Below are 24,135 nucleotides of genomic sequence, written 5' to 3'. Positions count from 1 at the left end.
CTCCCCCATCTCCAATTCACGTTGAAAACAGTCCTCAGGTTGGTCTCCCTGAAGAATAACTGTGATCATCTCAGTTCCCAGATCAAAACCTCCCTTTTCTTTGATTCTCACTGAATGGGAGAATAGAGTGTTAGAGTTGGAAGGCTCAAAAATCGTCATTTTGTATGTAAGGAAACTGAAGCTCAGAGACTTTGTGACTTTTTGAGGACACTCATTTTGAAGATGATAGCTCTGGGATCCTTTGGAATCCCAGGCCAGCCTTTCCTCCTCTGTAAGGTTCTCCTCTCCTAGAGCAGTGCTTCTCAAACTTCATCTTGCATGGAAATGACTTGGCGATCTTTCTAAAATGTAAAATGTGATTCAGTAAGTCTGGGGTGAGGTAGAAAGTCTGCATTTCTAATTAGGAAGGTTCCAGGGGAGGCTGAAGCTGATTTGGGGACAACAATTGGAGAAATAAGGACGAAATAACTCTGTCAAATTCTTAGACTGGCTTTCAGGATGCTTCGAAGTCTAGCTTTGTCTTCCACCAGTCCAAAAGAACACTCCAATCTAATTATACAGAGTCCTGGCTTGCTTATTGAATAACCTTTGGGTGTTCTAACTTTAACTTTTTTTGTTTATTCATTTGCTTCGCCTGAGATATTCTATTTGCTTCTTTGCAATCAAATGTCTACTTAAAAAAACCTGAAATCCTAATTTCTCCATGAAGACTTTCCTGGCACCAAGTGTAAAATAAACTGTCCCCTCTCTGAATATCTCTTTCACTCCTTAGGAGCTTAATAAATATTTGGATTAACTATTTGTTGAACAGAAGAACAAAACAAATATCTAAGTGAGTGAAACAGCAGCAGAGAGTGAGTTACGTTAAAGGAAGAAGGTGAGAGAAATTGAAATTCCTGAACTCTGAAAAAGTATAGAATGATGAGAATTTTCTTCCTTTTCTCTTGCTTCAGCTTATGCTGAAAATGCTTCTGGATTAATAGCAGAAAATGAGGTTTAGAAGGTTGTGGGCTTCAAAGGTCAAGGGTCATAAAGTTTTTCCTTAAAGGGTCAGAGAATAAATATTTTAGACCTCGTGGATCATATAATTTCTGTGACAAGTACCTCACCTCTGCCTTTGTAGCTGGAACACAACCATTAGCAAATGGGTGTCACTATGTTCAATTATATTTTATTTACAAAAAGAGGCAAATGCTGTGATTTGGCTTCCCCGTAGTAGTTTACCTGTCCCTATCATAGATGGTACCCAAAGAGATGCTGAACAAAGAAAGAGAAGGACTTATTGAACCCATAATTTTTAATTATAGCTTAATTAACTCTATAATGGGAAGCAAATCTGAGGAATTGAACCAGGCCAATGCAGGGAGGAGATACACTGGACAAAGCAAGGAATTTAAGTGAATTTTCCATAATGTTACCTTTTAGGGGTACCATCAAATCGTATGTTATTTTTCTCCAAACTCCACTTTCAAACTCTGACTACCTTGCCACTCAAGGTGTGCTGCACAGATCATATCACTAGAGGCACCAGGGAGTCTATTGGACATGCTGAAGCTGGGGTCCCCCTGGATCTGCTGAATCAGAGGCTACAATTTAACACAATCCTCAGACGTTTCCAATGCGTTTTAAAATTTGAGACATCAAAATGATGTCTGTAGATCACCTGCAGGAAAATCACCTGGGAGCTGGACAAATGTCAATTCTTGGTCCCATCCCAGACGTATTTAGTCAAAGTCACTGGGGATGAGACCCCAGAATCTGTTTTGATCCTCACTGAAGTTTTAGAATCATCCTTCTACACTGGAATGGTAAAACTATTGATCATGAACTACCAGATTGCCAGCAGTTGTTTCCATTCTCTTTTTTATCATGCCTCTCTGGCCTCTGCTGTAGTTGTTTTATTTATTATTTTCTGGGTCTCCTTTTCCAGTTCTGAGTTTGCTTTACCTAGCATATGATTAATATGTATATTTTTGGCCAGCATTAACGTGTCAGTAAAATGTATGAAGATTGTTTTATTATCTTAGCAGATGGGATGAAGATTCTCTTTGTGGCGATCACTGTGTTTGATAGAAGTTCTTTGATAAGCTGTGTGGAGTGCATGGAGTTGCAAAGGCAAGCTCAAATAATAACATGGTGATTAAAATGTGTTCTAAGGATAGAGAGATATATTGATCGCATGACCTTTTGTTTCTTCCTGGGAGTATACAGATTTGGGGTGGATTTGAATTGCTGTGCAAAACAGAGGAGCCAGGAGTCAGTATTGTATGGGAGAAAAGTAGAAAGAAAATAAACCTCAGGTTCAGTAGGGGAGACCAGTAATTGAGTATGTGATGTAAAGCACCTCCTCTGACTCCCCAACATCTTCAGCAAAGTCTCCATTGCTTAATAAGATATTTTTTCCTTTTGGATTTTACTTGGGGGACTGGATAGGAAGAGGACCAGAAGGATGTCAAATGTGACTTGTAGGGGACTTGGTAGACAAAGTGGCCACAGAATGAGAGGACAGCTGCTGTTAGAGTTACATCAGTATCTGATTAGAAGATTAGATGTGCATCAGCACTTCTGTTATTAGTTTGCACATTGAATTGTGTAGTCTTGCCCTTTTAAAACAGAGTTTTGAAATCTCCTTTGCGTCAAAATCATTTGTCCCTGGACCCCATTCGTAGATTCTTATTCAGTTGGTCTGGAATGAGATCCAGACATTAAATTTGTTTTCAAGATCCCCAAGTGAATCTAAAATGTGCAGTCAAGATTGAGAATTAAAGTGGAGAATCTAAACTAACTCAAACAATGTGTGTTGTGTCTAACAAAAAAAAAATTTTTTTAACCACTATTAACAGAATTTCTTTCTCTTCTCTTCTATCTGTTCCTTCCTGCCTGCCTGCCTTTTTTCCTTCTTCCCTTCCTTCCTTTCTCCTGCCCTCCTTCCCTGTCTTTCCCTCCTTTTCTTTTCTTCCTTCTTCCCTCTCTTTCTTTTATTCTTTCCTCTCTACCTCCCTCCCTCTCTCCTTTCCTTCCTTTCTTTTTTCCTTCTTACCTTTTCTTTTGTCAGTGAGATAATTTTAAACTATTCTTCTAATACTTTTGATTAAGTATGTACTTAAGATGGGTGTTGGTCTCCTAACAAGGATAGAATAATAACAAACTAAGCAATCAATACAAAAGCATCTATCTAAATTATTTACTTCTATCTAAATCTACTTACTTCTTGATTATTAAAGTGCATTCATGTATAGTATAATTTTAGTAATAATATAAATATGTATGTATCTGCTTTGGCAGTTATATGAATAGATATCAATTTACATTATATTGAAATGGTCTTTCTTTCCCGAGATAGTATCTATCTCAGGAAAGATCCTTTTTCAGGAACCATTTTACTATGGTTCAATTCTTGAGGGCTTGGGGTATTTTGAAAGAACATGGTATATTAAAAATGTAGACATGTCATTAATGAGTATTGTTGAACTGCTTCTCCATAACTTAGCATTGTAAAGACCAAAGAAGAATTGGAAGGAAAGTCAGGTACGGTGTGGTTGAGAAGGTAAATGTAAGCTGTGTGAATAAAGGATCCACTGGCAATAATGGATCCAATCCATTAATGATGGACTTATTGAGATCAACATTAAGTGAGCAAAATTTTTAGCAAGAATTGACTGACTCTGCTATGCTGAGGGACTAGGCAGTGATAGGCAGAGTATTAAAAGAGGATTCCTCAAAAAAGTGTTTCCTTACAGACTTTTTAAATTTGGAGAGAAAATCAGAAAGATAAGCTAAGATTTCAATTTAGTGCAACATTCCTGTCTGGTTATTCAAAAAAACATGAACAATCAAAGAGTATATCACAAGCACATTTTACACACAGCTATATTTCAATTACTATGGTAGTCTTTTAGAGAAGATTATTCTCAATATACTTAATTTTGCCTAGATCCATATAAGGATATGACTTTTTAAGTCTATCTCTTTAGGTAACAATTGTTACCCTTTAATAGAAATTCACACACACACACTCACCAGGGATTAAGACACTATGTTGGGACTATATTTCAGAGTAAAATACATTCGATCCAGGCCCATTAGCACATATACTACACTCAAAAAAGTTTTGGGTAACTAATTTTATTTATTATATTTAACAGCTTCATTGAGGTATTAATTGGCATTCAGTAAAATGTACAGGGGAGCCAGTATAGTTTCATAGCTGAGGACCAGTTTCCCACAAACAGGTCCCAGGTTCAATTCCCAGCCCCAGTACCTCAAGAATAAACAAACAAATGAATAAATAAATAAATATAGATTTAAAGTGTACAATTTTGACATATGTATGCATTCCTGAAATCATCACTACAGTCAAAGTAATGAACATATTCACCACCCCCCAAAGAATCTTTTCTCATTTGTAAACTCTCTTCTACCTGCCTCCCAGGGAGCAACCATGACTATTTTCTGACACTATAGATTAGAGTTAGAGTTTGCCTGGCTTCGTTCACTCAGTATAATTATTTTGAGAGTCATGTTTGATGTTACATGGGTCAATAGGTTATTCCTTTTCCTTGATGAGTGGTAGTCCATTGTATGGATGTACAAAAACATATCCATTTGGGTTTCCAGTTTGGGGCTGCTGCAAATAAAGCTGCTGTGAGTATTCATGTATAAGTCTTTATGTAGACATGTGCTTCACGAATTAACTGCTGGATTGTATAGTAGTTGCATATTTAACATTTTCAGAACTCACAAAATTGTTTTTTCAAGTTGAATATTCCCACCAGCAAAGTATGAGAGTTCCAGTTCCTCCCTATTCACAAACAAATTTCATATGGCCAGGATTTTTATTCTAATAGGTATGTAGTTGTATTTTAGTGGAACTTCAGATACGTGATTTTAAAAATGTTACTAGAAAATGTAGAAAGAAGATAATTCAGTCTTTTTCCTTCCTGCCCTGTCCTAGCTATATTTCAGGCTCAATATCTATTCTACAACTTTTCTCTCAGTTCTGTCATGGCCAAAATGATTCATTCACCTATCCTCCTTTGACTCTTACAGACAGTTATGGGCCCTTAAAGGAGCTAACAACAAGACTTAGGAGTGCCCTGGAGGCAGGCTAAAATTTGGCCCATGTAGCCAATTATATCTGCTCTACTAAAATATCATGACCCTGTGTACTTAGAAACGTCTTTGTTGGGGCAGACTTGTTTCAATGAGGTCCTTAATATTTCATGGGATAAAACGCTTTTACCATGCTTAGTCGTAATCTGCTCTAATTTTTCTTGGGAAGAAGTGAGTTGCATTGGTGTAGAGTTATTGTAAAATCAAAGGATAACTAGGTCAGTAGATCAGCTGGCCTGTATTTTTGACTCTGTCTTTAGTATTTCAAACTAAGGACAAAATCAGTTATGTAACAGCCAACATGAAAAGTAGCCAATTATGAATATTGGCAGCTGCCCTGGGTTTCATCAATAAATATCTCCCCTAAATCAAGTAAAGATTACTTGGAGGTATAGAGCCTTGAATAACAATTTCCAAGAAAAATAAAGGAAAACAATTTAGTAGTGTCAGCATTAGGGGAAAAAAAGCCATAAGTTTCTTAGGATTTACCTAAGTTTATATGTGGTCAGTAAAACTCTTGCAAATCCCAAGCAAATAGTTTTATAGGGGAGGTCACTTTACCATCAAATTTTCTGGTTTCTATTTTCATTGAACTTCAGACAGGTACACACCTAGTATTTTATTTAACTACTGAGGGACTGAGATTAATCCTTAATATACATGACCTTCTTAGCATATATTTTCCATAAGTCATAACAAATTACTTTCATAACACATAAAGTACAAACTAGGAAAAATCTCTAGATAACCTCAACTCTTTAGAAAATGATTTCTTGAATTAGAATGTCCATGTGATGTATTGAATATCATGAGTTCTAAGAGGACACTTATGAGTGTCTAATCTTGACCAAGATGATGGTCTTGATGATGGTGATGATGAAGTTGATGATGATGAAGAGGAGGATAACAATAAAACTACTAATGATAATGGTAGCTACATTTTCAGAGTTCTTACTCTGGGCCAGCACTCTGCTAGCTAAGTGCTTTGCATGCATTGTCTCATTTAATTTTCTCAAAGGCCTGTCAGGTTGGTCTTATTATTATCTCCCTTTTACAAGGAAGTTCAGTGAAAGAAATTACATAGACTGTACGCCACTTTGTAAGCTCTCTCTATTCTAGCCTTGTCTCTCTGTTACTATGGAAAAAAATGGGGCTTAGGTCTAATAATTGTTATTAGCAGAAAAATGGGAGAAGAGACAACATACAATTTGGATGGAGGAAGAGCTTGATAGCTCTCAACCTGGATAACAATCAGTTAATGGATGTAGATATCAGGAATAGTGGAGAAAGCTCTTCAAGCAGCAGATCATTATGCAGCAGCTCAGCATGTTTATTAATCATTGTGCACAATTAAAATGCCATTTCATCCCTCTAATTAAAACAAGTAGTTCCCTGAGGCTAGCACCTGAACTAATGAAGCCTGGTTGCCTAAGGATCTCACTCAGGGAAGGGAATTAAACAATGGAGGAAGCAGTATGTTTACCAAGTTGCCCAGACAACATCAAACTGAATATGACATCATAAGGGAGTGGACCAGTGGAAACTGATTTTAAAGCTACAGGGGATGCTTTTTGTGAGCAAAAGCTGAGTTTCAACATGGAAATCAGTCTACTTTTTAAATTGGTTAGTTCCTATTCTTTGCCATCCTGTATATGTTACAATTAATTCTCAATCGTCTTCCTTCTTAATATGTAGGATGGGAATTCAGAGAAAGGAGTTCTAGGCATCTGTATATTGTATATTGGCATCTGTACAGATAGTTCTGAACTTGGTTGATTTCACAAATAAAGAGGAACATAGACAGGTTATAAAAACACAATTTAAAACAGTAGAAAGATGAATGGACTAGATGAAAGAAAACCTAGGGTTTAGTCCTAGTATTATCATCTCAGCTGAGTGACCCTGAACAAGGCCTTCATTTCTTTATTATTAAATAAGAGGATGGCATTAGATAATCATCAGTCCCTAAAACAAAATCAGCTAATTTTGTTTTAGCTCTAACATTCTATGGTTCTGGGAGAATTTGGGATTAACAAAGCTGCTCAAACATCTTCTGTTGTGTAAGACTTTTCATGCTAATGCCCCTACAAATTTTGCTGGACCAAGACTTGCTCATTCATCGCTTCCAATTTATTGCTCACCAGCACATCCTTAGAGTTTACCATTCTGTATGGCATACAGCAGATACTCAATAGCTGTGGAAAACATGAATCAGGGTAAACCCACAGACCTCAGTAACTCAATTGTTTCAACTCTCTCCTCAGATAACTCTCTTTGGTTCTTTAGAAAGAAGAACCACCCTATGCAGGGTTCTGTATTACTCATCTGGGTCATTGATCCTGGGGAACAGTAAACACACAGGTCACAAGAGTTCCCTTCATTCCAGACAATCTGCCAAATTGGCTTCTTAGAATTCTGTGCTAGAAAGCTATAGTCCCATCTTGCCTCCATTTTTGCTAGGTATGAAGACATGCCTCATTCTTCTGTTTTACTTGTCACTCCATTGTTTCTTATAAGTCCCTAATAACCCAGAAAAATAGCTATGCTTAGAAGTTCAAAGAACTTAAAGTGTTGGTTCTTAACCTTTCTTTATGAGTCACAGAGTCCTGTTAGAATCTGATAGACCTTCTCCCCAGATTCTATGGAACCTCTTGTCAGACAAGTGCATGGAACAATTTTGCAATCAACTGTGGGATGGGAGGCTCACCAGTCTCCTAAAGCTCATGTACTGGGCTCAGACTTAGTTTTTTAAGAATCATACAAGATAGTCCAACAGTCCTACAGTATTAGCAGGCCTATGTTCAGCCCCCTTTTTTGCTTCTGTCCAGCAAGTGAAGGTGGCCATCCAACATAAGAGTAGATATTTTTCTGGTAGAGGCAGAACCAGTAGCATATGCATGCCATTGGTGAGTTGTTCTCTACAGTGTGGCCAGCAGTTTCCTGAATGAGATACTGTGATTTCAGTAATTAACTCTTCTCATTTTTTATTTCCTCATTTCATAACCAAACAGTTGGCTTCATTGTCTTTATATTATTTAAACATAGTAAAAGACAATAATGAAATGGCAGTGGCTACCCTAGTAGAAATAGACAAATTAAAGAAAAGCTGTTAGAGTCTTAATTTTTTCACATTATCCATCCTATTATTAGAGCCAGGAGAAATTTATTAACTGGAAATTAGAAGCTCAGGTCATTGCTATTTTTCAAATTTTCTAAGAATTTAATCTTTCTGTTATCAAGCAATTGTTCATATATTGAACCTAAATCTCTCTTTCTAAACTGAAGCTCAGTTTCTCTAGTACTTCATAGTAGGAAATGTAACTTGGTCAATACGATATCCAGAAACTAGCAGAAATCAGCCAATAACTCAGATTAAGTGGCATGATAATTGGGTTTCCTAAGCATTTTTTTGGTATTAAAACAAGTTAATCAACCATAAAGCACAAACTCATCAGAATCTAAGGTCTTATTCAATTAACTTCTGGCCTCAAAAACTGAGGCCAGAAGTTAATTTTTTTTCTTCTTTCAAATCCTTATACCATATTTTGCCGAGAGAAAAAGGATTGTGTAGGGTGGGAAATTCCAAAGATGAAATAAGAACCAATTCTTTTAAACTAAATTATTTTATCCATACTTATTGTTTTTAGTAAACTGAAAACAGAAGTTTTCTTCTTGCCCAGAAAAGAGATAAAATCTTGAACTTACTAGTTTAAGCAGAAGTCCTGAAGTTTTATATTTTTTTGTTTGAAGTGACCCTTATGTTTTTACATCACATTTACTCTAAAATATTGGATAAGCTAGAAATGTGGGAGGAAAAATAACTATTACTATAATACTACCAACACATGATTTTGTGTCTATGTACTTTTTTAAAGTTGGTTCACAACCTCTTAACATATGTTCTTGATATTAAGGTCATAGATTCATAGTTAAAGCAGACAAATGTAAACCTTTAATAATCTCCAAGTCATAATACTATCTTTAGCTTTCTTGGATGTTAACCTTTCAAAATGAGACATGTGGCTAAAAGTTGCCAAATTATTGTGGTATAGTTAAAAGAACAGAAGAGACTTTTGTTATTGTTGTTAGATAAAACTGGGTTAAAAATCCTTTATAAAACATATTTAACCATGAGACACTGGGTAAGTTATTTAATCTCATTGAGTCACAGTTTCCAAATGTAAAATAGTAGGGAAAAATTGTCTAGTAAGGTTCTTGATAGGCACATCCAACAAAAATTAGTTCTTAACCTCTTTTCTAGGTCATCACTGTATTTGGTTAATGTCACAACAACTTCAAGGGTATCATAAACGATACGGTAACTCTTGGAGATAGGAGGCAATAGGAAACTAGCTAAGGTAGTAGGTCAAAATCTTGGTAGGAAAGAAAAAAGACTTACTAATCTTACAATTACTAAGTGGAATGCTGACTTTAGTTCTGATCTTTGATCTTCAAGATCAATATTATACTGATACTCAGAAGTAAATTGAATTTTCAGCTGCGAATGGAAATTATATTGTTGCAAATATAGCTACAATAATTTCCCTTCCTGAATCAACATATTTGGATAATCCCCTCCCACTTAGACGCTGGGCTTAGCCATATAACTTACTTTGACCAACGGGACAATAGCAAACATGAAAAGTATTTGTGCATTGGGGCTTGCCTTCTCTTGCTGCTCTTTGGAAGCATGTCCTCACCTTGTGAAGAAGCCTAGGTTTGCTTGCTGAAATAATGAGAGACCAACCATCCCTGTAGCTCCAGCTGACTTCCATCTAACTACAAATCATATGAGTAAGGCCATCCTAGAGTCGCCAGCCCCAGCTGAGCCAACCCATGCCGGAAGAATCGCCTAGGTGACATGCAGAATTTGTTGATTGTTTAATCCATTAATTTTGGTGGTTGTGCATTATGCAGAAAATGTTAACTACTAGTCTAGTACAGGGAATTCAGGCAAATACCTTTTGATACCTACAGGTATTTTGGCAGAACAACAAAACAACAAGATACGAATAGGAAATAATAAAAGGTTTTGTTTCTATCAATTAGCATACTAATTTTCAAATTTGGTCAGCATGAGAGCTACCTAGGAAACTTTTTAAATAACTCAGATTCTTGGAAACGCCCCAGACCTACTCAATCAGTATCTCTTGGGGTGAAACCCAGAAGGTTGCATTTTTAACCAGATCCCCAGTGATTCCTATAGTCACTAAAATTTGAACTTAAACAGGATATTATTTTGCCTATATTCCCAAATCTTCTTAAATGAGTATATATATTTTTTAGAGTTATAAGTTAATTGGACGTTTTAAACTGCTGTAAGAAAAATGAGAATCACTGAAAACATTTTTTCAAAGCATAGTATTCTCTTCAGCCTCTAGGTCCTCTGAGGACTTATAGAAGAAGAAGAAACCAATGCCTTAAAAATATATAGATAGTGACTGAACATCAGATGTTATTGAAAACTGGTAACAAGTGTCTAATGTTTACTTTCCTTTCATACTAAGGTGAAGATACTGGTGGAAAAGAGGAATGGAATAGAGAAGACCTGAAAGGGAAGATGGTAGGTGTGAATGTTCTGCAAGATAGGAAGAGAAGATGTAATCACTGGGGAGTGTATAGTCTCCCCAAGTGGAATGCAGACCGAGAGAAATAAAAAGAGAAGGGTCAAGAGGAAAAATAGGACCAACCTGCCAAATTGACCCAAACATAATTTAAGAGTGATATCTATTGTAGCAGTCTCAAGTTTCTCTCTTGGATTTATATAGTCACACAGAGAGAGCAAGATTCATGAAGCATAAAAGAACACTGCAATGCCTGCTAAAGTACTGGTGTCTCCTAACCAAAAGTAAGAGAAGCTGAGAGCCAACTCCCAGTGAATGAGGGGGTCCAGTTACACTATGAGCTCAATTAAGAGAAAATCAACCAGCTCTTTATTATACACAAGGACCTTCATTCTTCTGAGTGAGGAGGATGATTACAACATGAATAGGAAAGCCACAAACCCCTAATCAGGGTATCTCAGGTTTGACCTATTCAAGTATATTCCAAATTACCCAATTAGCTGGATTTCCAATAAATTCCTTGCAGCAGTTATATTGGCACTTATGATACCATAATCAGTTGTCTTAACAAGCCTTTGAAAACAAAAATGATGGATGAATAGACTTACAAGGACTGGGAAATTAGAGCCACCAGGTCACTGCCGTTGAGTCACTCAACGTTCTGCTCTGGTGACTGTTCTTAGAGAACTCTGTGAGGTTAGTTCGGTTTGGTTTTGCCCCCCCCCCCCCCCGGTTGTGCTCATAATTCCTAATGTCTGAGCCCTTCTTCAGGGAGCACAGTTCTTGCCTATGTGACCCATACTTCAGCTCTATTCCTGGCCCTGAATCCAGTGACTTTCTTGCCTTATCTTTGCAGCCCAAATTCTTAGCCCTTTTGTTTGCTACCCAGAAGATTAGACTGGACCTAGAATCCATAAACTGCAAAGGTCTGCAAATGAAGGACCCCTAGGCTTTCATGATGATATTTGTCTGGCAGCCTTCATTGTTTAAGGCAAGGGCTGTTCATCTCTGTAGGCCAGTCTTCTATGTGATTGGCACATAGAAGAAACTTTCAAATGCTCGAAGAATGAATGCAAGAATGAAAGAGCAAATAAATGAGAAAAATGACATTTTAGAACAGTCAAAACATAGCACCAACAAAAGTAGGGCATGATATTTAAAATGTATCTGACCACAGCAAACAAGGACCTGTTAGTCTTGTTCAGTTTTCCCAGAGCCTAGAATGATGTCTGAAAAAGCATTCATGTTCAGTAAATCTTTTTTGAATGAATGAATGAATGATAATGAGTGATAAATGTTTTTTGGTTTTGTTTTTTGTTTTTTGTTTTTTCTGGTGGAAATCATGAAAAAGATTGAGTTCCATATTTGAATTAAGGATGGGGTGGAGATAAAAGGACAGTCACGAACTGAAGAGCAGGGGTCAAAAATTCACATTCACTAGAACCTAGAGTCAGCTGCAAAACTGTAAGCCCCCCTAAAATTTGCAGTAACCTTGGGGAGGGCATTGGGATTTCTATTGCATATGGAGTGGGGCAGTTGACTCAGACCTGTCCAAGAGGATTAAGCACAGTGATGCCACAGCTAGACCACTGATTACCTAATTAATTAAAAAACAAATTAGCAGTTGCCGTAACAAAGTGCAATACTGTGGGAGCAAAAAGGCTGAATTATTTCTAGCACTTGGCAAGTTGAGTAAAGATCCAAAGAGGTTACCTTTAGGCTTGTTCTTTTTTTTCTCTCTCTCTCTTTATTTTTTTTTTAATGTTACATTAAAAAAAAAAAAGAGGTCCCCATATACCCCCCACCCCCCTCACCCTGCTCCACCCACATCAACAAGCTCTCTCATCATCATGGGACATTCATTGCATTTTGGTGAATGTGAATACATTTTGGAGCACTGCTGTACCACATGGATAATGGTTTACATTATAGTTTACACTCTCTCCCAGTCCACCCAGTGGGCCATGGCAGGACATACAATGTCCAGCATAAGTCCCTGCAGTACCACCCAGGATAACTCCAAGTCCTGAAAATGCCTCCACATCATATCTCTTCTTCCCTCTTCCTACCCTCAGCAACTACCGTGGCCACTTTCTCCACATCAATGTTACATTTTCTTTCATTCCTAATCACAATAGTTCTGTAGTAGAGTATCAGTAAATCCACTCTAATCCATACTCTAATTCCTCCATCCTGTGGACCCTGAGATGGTTATGCCTCAGCAGGGTCCCAGAGACAGCCAAAGTAGGTACGACCCCAGGTGCTGGTTCTCCTGAATGCTACAGAGACCCACAGGTTCTATGGTCATGGCAGATGGCTCTGGAGTTCAGTGATATGTCAGTTGGCCCTATGTTGGAGTTTGTGTTCCTGAGTGTGATGGAGTTGGACTCAGATGTGACCTTTCTACACATGCCTCTTCTGTCACTTTTACTGGACCTGTGGTTGGTGCTGGGGTTGGTGTATACTCAGGAGACCTGAATCTTTGGACTGTCCATGTGACAGCCAGGCCCTGAGCCTCAGCAGGCTTGCAACTCCTGTGCTCTGGTTTATTGGATTTACCCCAGCCAGCTAACAGGGAAGTGAAGAAGGTCAACCACCACACCAGGGAACCAAGAGTGCCTACAACTGTAAGCAGGAGAATTGCATCCATCATCCATGTGGAATCTAAGCCCCCTCTTGATATAGGATTGGTTCTTTTTAAGCATTGTTGGCAAAAACGGATGTAAAAGATCAAGAAATTGTCTATGTCTCTGTGTTCCCATAGAAGCAGACCCTAAGATGAGGACTCAAGTACCAATGGCTTATTTGGAAGATGGTCCCAGGAAACACTGGAAGGGAAATGAGGAAGTGAGTCAGGGAAAGGAATGAAGCCAGTGAAGGTATGTTACCATGTCAGCTACCACTGCCAGAAACTGTAGACTAGGTGCATTAGAGAGCTCTAGTAGACAATGGAGGCCACTCCTCAGAGTCTTCCAGTTGGTTGATGCACCATGAAGCTGGAACAGTTATCTACCAACTCCCTGTCATTCACTGAAAGGCTGCTTCTGGGTGCATTAACTCTCCCTTTGCCCAGCATCTAGGTCAAGCATGCTTCCTGGGCAGGAAAAACAAAACACAATCAAACAAAATAACCTGAGCAGAGCTATGGCACAGTCTGCTACAGCTTCAGATTAAAACACAATAAAACTAAAATCAACTCAGCATCAGCATAACTTGATTCTATTTTGCCTTTGTAACTGCCTCCCTCTTCTCTTCCAGCCAGGGCTCTGTAATAATAAAAGATAGTTAAGGAAGGCATTATCCTTTTTGTTCTTACTCAGTTAAGACCTGAAACAGAGTTGGATCCCTTCCTCAGAGGACGGTGGTTGGATTTCATCGTGCCAGGCCAACAGGCAAAGTTTCCATGAGGCAACAGCCTCACCGCTGATGCCCTTCCCTCACTACCTTCCCCCTTCTCCCTTTCAGCACCTGTGTAGAAGAACAGACAGAATGTTTGATTCCCTAGACCACTGGGTAATTAATTGCTTCTCTTTGGTGTTCACTGATATTTCTGAAACTGTTCTAAAACCTAGAATCTAGCCTTTCTGCCCAACTTTCTGGAAGCAATACCATTACATTGTGAACCACTTAAGGGCAAAGTCTGATCTCTTTGTACCAATTTTGTGTACTTTACTGTCCCTAGCATTGCACTTGGGATATAAAAGGTGCTTAAAAATGGGGTTGGGTGGTGGATGGATACATGATGCGTAAGTGAAGAAGTGAGTGCATGATTTGTCACTCTTTATAATATCCTGTTGACTAGTGTCAGGGATCAGTTTTCTTCACCACTCTCATCCTTGTTCTTTGTTTTGGGTTATTCAACTTTTCCATAATAAAGTAACTTCTCTTCCTGAAATTCTTTTAGGATGTTACTGGTCAGGACTGGCTTTTGCAGAACTGTGCTTTGAACCTCACTTCCCATACTTCTCCTTCCTGCATCCCACAATCTCATCTCTTCATTTGCTGTCCTTGCCCCTTTGGTATGAAGGTCCCTTCAGGTAGGTGGGATGCTCATTCAGCATTAGCTCTAGTCAACTGTTATTAACACTTTTTTCCAGGCATATTCATTTTAAAGGATGATGCCAGGATTAACCTAAAATATACTATCGCTAAGTTCTCACAATGGACAGATCGTGTGTTTTGGGGGCTGGACTCCCCACTATGCCCTAATTCTGCCATAATGTCACCCCCTCCCTCTCTCACAGGCAGAGATTGGGCACAGAGATGTGACCTTCCTGCCTCATCAACAGAGTAAATTATGTTCTTCCATTACCACTCATTCTCCCATTTCCTAATAAGAAGATAGGAACTAGATTGGGCTTTCAAATCTTAAGTCTAGTAATGAGGCCGATGGACTCAATGTTAATCATATACTTTAAAAAAAAATTAGACTTTTTAGAGCAGCTTTATACTTACAGAAAAAAAATGAGCAGAAATTTATAGGGATTTCCCATATAACCCACTCTTCCCCCAGTTTTCCCTATTTCTAATACAACCTAATGTTGATACATTATTTAGTATAAGCCATAGTTCACATTGGGGCTAACTCTTTTTGTTATGCAGGTCTATGGGTTTTGACAAATGCATGCCGTCATTTATCTACCATTATGGTAGCATACAGAAGAGTTTCACTGCCATAAATACCCCAGCACTTTAGCTATTCATTCTTCTCTCCTCCCCCTCACATAATTTACTTTTTAAAAAACTGTCTTATTTAAGAATAATTTCAATTTTATAGGAAAGTTGCAAAAATAATATAGAGAGCTCCAATATACCCAGATATGCAAATTTATCAAATTTTAACATTTTGCCATATCTTTAACATTTTTCTTGACATCAGACATCTCTAACTACATTGTAATTCCTGCCAAAGAACACAGTACTATAAGGAAGTCCTTTTACTCACTGGATGAGACTCTGAAGAAACAGATGGTGAGTAAGATAGTGAGGGCACGAGATTCTAACTAAGGAATCTATAAAGGTACCAAAATGAGTGAAAATGATCCCAAATTTTATGCATACATATACAAAATGAAAGTGAGTGTAAGAAATAAGCCCCAGGTCTCTGCCAAGGAAAGATAATTGTTCGGGGTCAGAAACTGAGGTTTGAAATCTGAGCTTCCCCCTAAAGGCAAGCAGTGAAAAGAACCCACATCTGAGCAACTTGAAGATGACACAAGCATGGACAATAACCATATAGACAAACAAATCACTCCCACCAAAAGAAGAACTTGGATGTTGGCAGATGGCAGCATAAAGGCAGCTTAGGGTTCCAGGATGGAGAAGAGTTACAAAATTAGCAAAGAAACCAGTTTTCCTAGAAATATGGAGATGATCTATTGTGATTTTAGTGAATCATTTTATGCAAGGCCTCACAAAATCTCACTTGCAAAATTAATTCAAATTAGCTCAGATACAAGCACTGTCACATGTATTGAAACTGAACTGATAATAATAAATGGAAGGGGGCAACAATACCTGACAATATATCAGGAGAAAGGAAATTTTAAAAGCAGAGTTCAAAGGCCTGATGTTTTGCCTGGTCTTATTTAACATCTTCATCAATGCTCTGAAGGAAGGAGTAAACAATAATGTATTCATGAAATCTGCACATCTAAATTGAAATGAGAACCTCAGTGAAAGCTGAGAAATGATGTCAAGGAATCTTTAGAAATTAGAAATTGGACTAGAAAATAAAACGAAAGCTGGGTGGAAAGGAATAGAAAATCACTGTAAACAAAGATTTCTTTTTTTTTAAGAAGAAAATCTAGAAAGCAACATGTGTAGCAATTTTGTAAAAGACTTGACAAGAGGGTGGGGCAGGAAGGGCCTTGTTAGGGCACCCAGCCTAGTAAGACCACATAAAATAATGCAAATCCACTAGCTAGGAAGCTTGGGAGATCTAATTGTTCCCTTTCCAGCCTTTCCAGACCCATGTACACGCACGTGGATGTACACACACACACGCAGGCACATGCACTTCCTGCAAGAAGAAAACAGTCAATTTTTGAAGCAATTGCATATTTTCTTATCGAATTGATTTATTACCAGTTACTTTTACTGTTGAGAGAGAAAGTTGTTTTTGTGCCTACACTATAGTCTTTAGAAGTGATTCAAGAGAGAATAGGCCATAATAAAACTCAGAAGAAACGAGTTCTAAATGTACATTTTCATGAACATCACCTTTTTTTAAAGGCCAGTGTTTCTCAAATTTTTGGTCTCATGATTCTTTTATACCCTCAAAATTATTGAGAATTCCAAGTTTTTATTTATGTGGGCTATAGCTATCAATAATTAACATATTAAAAATTAAACCTGAGAAATTTTGAAAATTTTATTTTTTATTTCATTCAAAATAGCAAAGGCTCAATATACAATAACCTAAATAATGTATTTTATGAAAATAATTATTAAAAAAAAGTAAAGTATGACCTTGTTTTACATTTTTGCTAATCCTTTTTATGTTTTAGTTAATAAAAGAGAGCTGAATTCTCATATCAGATTCTGCATTCAGTTCTGCTGGATAAGTTGTTTTGGTTGAAATATATGAAGAAAATCCAGCCTCAAGCAGATATGTCATTAGAAGTGAAAGGATAATTCAGAACTCCTAAAAGAATCTTGGAGACCCCAGGAACAGGGTTCCTCATTCCAAACTTTGAGAATCATACTATTGGTCAGAGATTAATTGCATCATTTAAGCTATGCATATGATGAAATAGCTACTCTTCTAAAGCAAATAAATCATATTTTTGTCTATCTGGGTCCCCAATTGCATGGGAAAAACCTTTGACAGACCAGATAGAGCTAAATGCTTGGGATATGATAACACTTTCAAATATACCATTTATAGTTTAATAAAGTCACTGGTCCATGAGGTCATATCAGAGAATATAGTATTTTTAAAAACCAGATAGAACTGGAAAAGCTTTTTGGATTACCAGATTATATAGATTGCATAGATTTTGCAAATTTACTTTCATTATCCCCAATGGGAGCTCAAGTAAACCATTTCCAGTGTTGAATGTCTGATCTTAGTTGACACAGCTATTGAGGCAGTAACACTTGAAAGTCACCGGAGGAGAACCTCTGAAATATAAACCACCAAAATTCGGATATTCAGTTGTATTACTGAAGGAAATTCAAAGACAAACAATACTTCTATTCTGTAGAATGATAAGCTTGGAAAAATACTTTAAAATGGTTCCAAGTAAGATCATTGGGTCACTTTTCAGACTGAATTGGTCAAGCAGTTTGGCAATTATTTTTATTGCTCTGATCAGTAGTATGAATGCCTTGATCAAATAGTTTTGGCATTCTTTACAATATTACCACAGCATTCCAAATGCAATTCTGATTATGTAACTACCTGACATGCTCAGATTCCTTCAAAGGCTTTCCTTTGCAGTGTTATCCAAAAATTACATAGAGCGATTTTAAAAAATACAGAATCCCAGGGCCCACCCAGGCTACTGAAGTAAAATTTAGGAAAAAGTGAGTGGGGAGAACACATATATTTTTAACTTTCTCCTAAAATGAGTCTTAAGTATGTAAACTTATAAATAAAAATCCAAGTTTTTTTAGGATTCACTATAAAGTACTTCACAGTCAGATCCTAAACTGCTCAACTTAATTTAATAGCACTCCATCTACACTCTGATAATTCCAACTACCAACTAGTTATAATTTTCTGACTGTGCTTGTTTCCTCATACCTTCATTTATTTATTATTTATTTATTTATTTATTTATTTATTTCTGCCTCCTCCCCTCCCCATTGTTGTCTGCTCTCTGTGTCCATTCGCTGTGTGTTCTTCTGGGTCCGCTTGCATTCTTGTCAGCAGTACTGGGAATCTGTGTCTCTTTTTGTTGCGTCATCTTGCTGCATCAGCTCTCGGCATGTGCAGCGCCACTCCTGGGCAGGCTGCACTTTTTTTTCGCGTGGGGTGGCTGTCCTTTCAGGGTGCGCACCTTGTGCATGGGGCTCCCCTATGCAGGGGACAACCCTGCGTGGCACGGCACTCCTTTGCATGCATCAGCACTGCACATGGGCCAGCTCACCACATGGGTCAGGATGCCCTGGGTTTGAACCTTGGACCTCCCATATGGTAGGCAGATGCTCTATCAGTTGAGCCAAATCTACTTCCCTCTCCTACCTTCTTTCCGTTGCCCTTGCTGCTTCCTTAGCAATGTCTTCACCCTTAGCCTCAGGTGCATTTGGCCAATTCTTCTTCGTCTTTCAAGAGCCATGTCAATATCACCTCTTCTGTGAAGTCTTACCTGACTTAATCAAGGAGTTTGCCTGTCCGCTTTTTGTACATTGCACCTCGATGTTGCATTATCTGATTTATCCCATTATAGAATAAGTGTCAATATACCTGACTACTTCTCTAATGGCTAATGTTTCCCAGCTGTATACAAATACAAAAAAGGGGTGGTGGTGGCTGGCACACACTTTTGAGACAGAAAGTCTCATTAGTATGCAACAATAATGCATTCCACATTCAAATGCAAAACAATAATAAATCAAAGAAATAAGGTGAAAAATGATGGGATCAGTAATAGCGACTAATAATATGTGTACCTGCTGGTGAGGCAAAGCAATCGAGGGAGATGCTTCAGAAAAAATCCCAATGCTGAGACCAAGAGCATCCAAGTTATTTTGAAACAAGTGAGAGATAAAGCAGAGGTTTGGATCCTTTGGATGTTCTTGGGAGTTCAAAATGGAAAACCAAGCAGGCCCAGAACACTTTTTAATGACAAATGAGCTCCAGGTAACATTTTTAAGGGGCAAGTTGATCTGCCCCTTCTGGGTTTTTCTAATAGCATTGACTCGCTGTTCAAATATTCCTCTTGGTTTTGTTGCTATATTGGGATGTAGACTAGTGAAGATTATAATGAGAATTGTATCTGGAGAAGTGAGAGCATTGTTAGCATATTTAAAGTATTCTAGGTGTGGCTAAACAGGTCTGTGTCATTTGTGCCTAGTTGCCATCACAGTGACATAGAATGAACCAAGTCTCCTGACCATATGAGGCCCTAAAACAGTCTTGTTCTCTAATTCCAGTGCAACATGTGTGTTGGCTTGACTCTTTTAAGATGGATTTGCTATTTGTATTTCTTATTCAAGCTGAGGCAACCAGCAATTACAGAAAAAATTACTCCTGGTTTTGGTTTCTCCTAGCCAGGAGGATAAAAACCTTGCACACAGTCTTTTTATGTTAAGTTTTGACAAACCAGTCAGGCTTATTATGGGTGTTCTTTAAATAGGTAATTTGACAATTGCATGTAAAAAGAAATCAGTGTCTTTAATAAAATGTAGATTGTAATTCTAATAAATTTTGTAACATTATTCAAAGCCAAACCTTACTGGTAACAAATAGCCTGATCTCTAACATGGTGAAAATATTTGCACAATATTCTTTTTTTTAAATATCCCCAATGCCCAAATCAAATCAAGCACATTGTTCCAGCAAAAGTGCAAATCAGTCTAATAATGGGAGAAGCCTCCTAAATAGCACAGGTAAACATTATTCTATTAATAGTTTTATTAATAGTGTGTCAGTATACGCTCTTTCTGAAGTTCTAAATTCTGGCAATAAATACTTAAACATGGGAATAAAATGTTTAGCATATACCCAAGAATACTAATAGCTAGCATTTATTAGGGGCTCACCATGTGCCAAGCAGGATGGTGCTCTTATCATCCCAAGATGCACAAAAGGGTGAAGGTGAAGGCATGGCAAGCATTTCAAATGAACCTGATCTTTCAAATAATTTGGAAACATGATCTCCCTATAAATGCTATTTCTCTGACTGCTACTTTCATACACACATTAGGCTAGGGCCTACATCTAATATCATATCATTCATCCCACCAGCTGTTTACTAGTCCCTGCTGATTCCCTTTGTCTGCCCTTAGATAGTTTCAAATTGTACTGAGATAGATTAATTTCTTTCAAGTCTGCTTTTCTTGTGTGGCTGCTGCAAAGGCAGTTCTAATCTGATCTTGCCCTCACCTCGTTGCCCCTCGCTCCTGCGGCATTGATCCCAGAGCCCTTTCACACTGTCCCTTCCACAACTACGACAAAAGTAACAGAGTAAATCAGATCATAATACATTATTCAGTCACAGGCAATTTTCAAATAACAAAACATAAACAAATATGTAATGAACTGAGTCTCTTCTTTGTAGTGATTAAACTTAGCTGTCATTTCCACATGCTAACGACAGTACTAGAAAATGAAGTATAAGAGTGGAGCATAAATATCAAAAAATTACTTAATGAATACTGTGAAGATGCAGAGACATAGGCTGAATCCGGAGAAACCACTGCTGATTGCAAATCATTAGACCTCTACTCAGTGGAGCAAATTACGGTATAAGCCATAACTCATGATGGGAGGACTTGCTGTAGCCCAACTCCTGCATATACAGCCTGAGGAGTTGAGCTTTCAGAGGTGCATGCATTGCCTGATGACTGTCCACCTATGGTTAATCGATGCACATACATGGATATATATATGTTATATACACATGAATGTATGTGTGTGTGTACTACACATACATATAGATACTACACATTTCATTAGATGGCTCTTTTAAAGTGAAGTGCAATATTGACACTTAAACTTTTTAAATTGTTTATAGATTTCTGCTTTAATATGGATATTTAACTTTAAAAGTAAGACCTCAGAGCCCTAGGAAGCCTAGCACTTAAGCCCAGCCCTTAAGAAGGCTAGCATTCACTCAATAAGAAAATTGCTGACCTAAACAAACTCAGAGGAAAAAAGTCTCCCTCTTATTTTAAAGAGGAAAATTCTGATTCTATCTGAGGTTCACCCTATGTTATGACTCATCTATCAGGGGTTCAACTCTTTGCAGGGAAGGATTGTGTTTTCTGCTACTTCCAGGTAGTGAGTATAAGGTCAAGACCCCAAGAGTCTGAGGGTGTGTGTCTCTCATCTAGATCTGCAGCTCACAACAGGCAAGCATAGTGTGGAGCATATATCCCATAATACCACTGGGCCTCAAGTGAATGCTATGATCACAGATCCGTGGGCTCTTTTCATTCTCCAGGCACATCTGATCCTAAAGTGAGGACTAAAGGGGTGATACATGTAATATACACAGATATATCAATGTATGCACAATGGTTGTGAATTAATATGTGAACAAAAATCTCAAAAAGCATTATTAAAGTCCTCCAAGGAGAGTTCCACAAAGGCAGACACCATCTATACTGCTTCTTGTTAGAAGACAGAAGTCATATGCTTTACGTATCTTTTGGAGTTGGATACATCTGGTGAGGTTGAAAGTGGGACTTGGAGAACCCCAAGTGGGAATACCTAGGCATGCCAAACTGAGCTCCTCTCTTTACCCATTTTGCCAGAAAGAGGAAATAAGAGCAGATGCTTCAATGTCAGTCACATTGAGGACATTTACCTGTGGGAAAATCATTCCTGGCAAGTGCTGACTGGATCTATTTAATCGTAACAGCCTACATCTATCAAGAGCTTACTATGTGCCAGGCACTGTGTTTGGTTGTTTCCATGAAATATCTCACTGAGTTTGGTTGTTTCCGTGAAATATCTCACTGAATCCGTAACAGTATGGTACAGGTACTATTATGATTCCTGTTTTCTAGGAAAGGAAAGGAAACAAATCTTACAAATTGGTAGAGTTGGGATTCTCACATGAGCAGTTTGGTAATAAAGCCCAGTCACATAATCAATAAGCTACCTGCATCCCAGAGTAACATCTGGCTCTGCTCTTTTGAGGCTAAAATGAGTGGGCAGGAAGCTAAGACTTGATCCCTTTGTTAGCATGAAGCCTGCTCTTTCAGGCTGCCCCTACTTTATGGCTATAGCAGCACAATTATTATCTCCTACATATGCCATCTGCCCCCACCCCATTTAGTTAATTTTATTAGTATTTATAATGATTTTGTACCACAGGCTTCATGAGCAGGGGGATATGTGTGCACTCAGTTGTCACTGGCCAAGGAACTTAGCAGATGGAGGCAAGATGACAAAGAGCTCTGGGAAAATCATTCAGAAGTAAAGAAATTCTAGAGTAGGGTAAAAGGGAAGATTTTCTGTTGATGAAATGGTAAATTAGAGGGTGGACCAATAAACAGAAATAAGTTCTGAAACAGAGGACATGAGCAGCGATTAGAAAGAAAGGGGAAATGGTATCCTTTTGCCATCAGTTCAAAGGGTACAGATCTATCTGATAAACCATGTGGCACATATTAATTTAATAATACTCTATTACTGATGTTGAATAAGTATTAGTGTCTCCTCTTCCCTTAAGATAGGGTAATATGCCTTCTAAACCAATTTGAGTCAATGATATACATGCCTCCACAGCATATTCTGGGTTACTGCATATATCGATGTAACCTATATCACACTCAGACAGGAAAAAACACATGTCGAATTTTTTTAGAAGGTACCAGGGATTGAGCTCAGGATCTTGTACATGGGAAACAGGCACTGAACCACTGGGCTATATCTGTTCCCCAATGAAAGTTGTTTTTTTTTGTCTGTTTGTTTTGTTTTTAGGAGGTACTTGGGATTGAGTTTGGGACCTCATACATGGGAAGCAGATGCTCAACCACTTGAGCTACATCCACTCCCACAAATATTTTCTAAGGGATGTCTGGGGGGCATGGGTGTCTGGGCGAGATGTCCCTGAGCTCCTCTACACTGTCTCCCAGAGCTCCGCAGTGGGATTGAGTTCTACTTGCTCACATCCTTGATTGGCTTCCTTCCCCTTCTCACTTCCCCATGCCGCTACTGATGTTTCTTGTGATCACTTCCCAAACAAACTAGGTGCACTCAGATTCTTGTCCCAGGATCTGCTTCTGGGGAATCCAAACAACAACAACTTCAGATATACATTCTTGAAATATGTCAGGGAATAAAGGGATAAAGAAGCCATGATATGAATGAGATCATCTATGGAGAGAATATTAGTAAGGAGAGAAAGGTAGAGTATTTTCCTTAATAAAATCAACATTTGAAGGTCAGGGAGAAGATACATCAGCAGAAGGAATGCCAAAGGAAATTGCAGAGAGATAGATGGAAAAACAAGAAGAGGAGGGTTTTTAGAGAAGATTTTTTATTTAAGATGAAGGAGACCTGAGCTTCTCCAGTGTTGGCGGAAAGACTATGGTAAAGAAGGATTTGAAATGCAAGTAAGAGAAGGGATGAAAGGATGATGAAAGATCCCCAAAAGAGCAAGATGACATTGGACCCAGATCCCAAGTGAAGGCATGGATTTGCAAGGAGCTTGGTTGGTTTAGTTATGGAAAATAGAAGAAATTTCTATGTGATATTTTGAATTACTAAATATTTGGAAAGAACAAGACAATGGATGGTTTTTTTCCCCATAGTTTTATCTTTACATTAGCAAAATGT

The 24,135-nt window shown here is 38.0% G+C and overlaps 1 long non-coding RNA gene across 1 annotated transcript in view; it reads left to right on the top strand.

Moving 5' to 3' along the window:
- LOC111759575 (uncharacterized) overlaps positions 1–24,135 on the top strand; it is a 60,302-nt gene that overhangs the window by 5,355 nt on the left and 30,812 nt on the right. The window contains exons 2-3 of the long non-coding RNA XR_009181167.2: positions 10,620–10,675; positions 13,441–13,555. This is a non-coding gene — a long non-coding RNA (uncharacterized lncRNA). The remainder of the gene's footprint in view (positions 1–10,619; positions 10,676–13,440; positions 13,556–24,135) is intronic.

Source organism: Dasypus novemcinctus, chromosome 17 (assembly GCF_030445035.2).
Source record: "Dasypus novemcinctus isolate mDasNov1 chromosome 17, mDasNov1.1.hap2, whole genome shotgun sequence".
NCBI lineage: Eukaryota > Metazoa > Chordata > Mammalia > Cingulata > Dasypodidae > Dasypus > Dasypus novemcinctus.
Note: the sequence above shows the minus strand (reverse complement) of the source record. Positions and strands in the feature narration are given on the sequence as shown.